The sequence below is a fragment of the Lissotriton vulgaris genome, chromosome 4_1, assembly GCF_964263255.1.
Source record: "Lissotriton vulgaris chromosome 4_1, aLisVul1.2, whole genome shotgun sequence".
In the NCBI taxonomy this organism is placed as follows: domain Eukaryota; kingdom Metazoa; phylum Chordata; class Amphibia; order Caudata; family Salamandridae; genus Lissotriton; species Lissotriton vulgaris.
The window spans coordinates 217386554-217388729 of record NC_141691.1 but is presented as its reverse complement, the minus strand read 5'-3'; the positions used below and the strand labels follow the sequence as shown (position 1 = coordinate 217388729).

Here is a 2176-nt window from a genome sequence, read left to right as displayed (position 1 = left end):
AACACAAGCAAATAAAACTATCTTGCAAAATATGTCTATACTCAACCTTTCATTGTGGTTTAAATGACTAACTTAAGCTAAGTCAGAACATGCTATTTTGTGGAAGATGAATTTTGTTTTTACTTTGTGCAGTAGGACTACATAGTCAGGATCACTATTTACATTCTGTGTTTCCCTACACTTAGCAATGAATACATGTTCTGGAAATCTAAAACTTAATACACAACGTTCATTTTTTTTTTTTTAGTTGGTGTTCAACAATTTATTAAAATATTCACTTTAAAAACCATAGTAAAACAATAAAATTCACAATATTTACATCCAGCACATGGTGCTCAATACTTCATAATAAAATTAATTTAGGACATTAATGGTCTGGCCAGCTCCTGTACAACTGGGGATTTGAGCTGAGCAATGCAGCTAATCTTCATTTGCTTGCTACCGGAGTACTTATTCTTCACAGTCAAATGCTTAGTGAGGCCACAATTAACTTTCAAGATGTTCTTTGCCATATGTTGCATGACTGGAGTCAGTGAGCCTTCAGAGTAACACATGTAGTGCTCCAATGTGGGAGTCCATTCCCCTCCACCAATTACTTTAATAGCCAAGCAAAATGCAGCTGTTGCCACCTGAGATGGTGGGAAATGCACCATGTCATAATCCACCATAACCAACTCCATCAGATATTTGGCCAGGGTATGCTGTTCTGAGCTTACCTCGCCAATCTTGGAGGCTCGTCGTAAGAAGTGCAGTGGCAAAGGCCGCCCCAGACCAAAGTCCAGGACCCTCAGGATCTTCATTTCCATATCACGAATCTGAGCTTTAGTGTAGGTGTGGTCTGTTACAAAGGCAAAGTCTCCAATCTCAGGAGGATACATCTCCTCGTATTTACAGGCAACAAACATGGCTGTAACACCAACTAGTTGAAGCATCTTCTTTGGTACAGGATTTGCCTGCAGAAAACGATCAATAATTCCCACAGTCATGAACATTGTTTCTTGGAGCAGCCTGAACTTAATTTGGACCTGCACCAGCCAGTCAACCAATATAGCCCTCATGTTTCCAGTAACTTCATGGCCATCAAGATATCTTGGCCTCACAGACTGTTCCTCCTCCAGGTTTCTCAGATAGTTGTAAATATCCTTCACATAAGCACTGCAAAGCATGGGGTTCTCTGCATCACCTGCGTCCACATCTTTGACTTCTATGAGCACATCAGAAAATGCTTGGCAAAGTCCTTCATCAGTAGCACAACCAGATGTTTCCATAGGGCTTGGAGATGGAGGTTCAGGTGCCAGCTTTGCTAGATCTTTGACTGGCTTCACTTCAGGCACATCTGGTTTAGCTTCCAGCTTTTCAGGCACTACTACTGGTTTGGATACCTTTTTGGGGAGAGCCTTCTCTACAACCTTTGTATCCTTTTTAATGGGCACTTTAGACTTCACATCCACTTTGTTCCCGATGTCTCCGAGTGCTGCTCTTGGTCTCAAGCTAGAGATGGAGATTGCACGTTTGCCTGCCAAGGTGGTCTTCACATTTTCGGCATTTGCCTGTGAACCCAATTGCGTAGAGGACACTGCTCTTTTGCCTGCCAGAGAGGGCTTCGCGTTATCAGCATTGGCCAGCATATTCCTAGTAACTCGCAGAGACATGGTGCAGAAACAGCGGCGACTTCCACACAGCAACAGGAAAACGCTTCGCGTAAGAATCAGGGAACTTCAGAAACACGATACTGCAGACAAGTCCCCGCCTCGGGTTTAAATCTCGCATAGCCGCGCTCCATTGGCTCGTTCGTCTCGTTCCGTCGCTTCCCATTGGCTGGTTGATGTTCTTTTAGAATGCGTTTCTATAGGAATTAGAGGGAGAAAAAAACCTCGATGTTCACACACACTACGGCAGCCCGGTTGGTCCAGTTGAGGTGCTTTGCAGTGCGTGTGAACCGGAAGGGTGGCCTTTAAAGATCGCTTATGCTGGTTGCGTTTCCACGTTGTCTAACAGGCATGTCCGGGTTGGGCACGTTGTCAGTACACGAGAGGCACTCTTTCACCACAGCTGTCAAATGTCCCTGTGTCGCATTATTAGCCAGAGCCTTTCAAGCAACTGCACGTTGTATTCTTGCACTCATAGCGTTTTGTTGTGGACGCAGACTTAAACAATTCCCGTATTCAGTGTGCAT

General features: G+C 44.3%; 1 pseudogene across 1 annotated transcript; it reads right to left on the bottom strand.

Annotated features, from left to right (window-relative positions):
- Positions 1–226: 226 nt before the first annotated feature.
- Positions 227–1717, bottom strand: LOC147718573 (G2/mitotic-specific cyclin-B1 pseudogene; annotated as a pseudogene). Its single transcript, XR_015295292.1, has one exon. The product of XR_015295292.1 is annotated as a G2/mitotic-specific cyclin-B1 pseudogene (transcript).
- Positions 1718–2176: the final 459 nt, after the last annotated feature.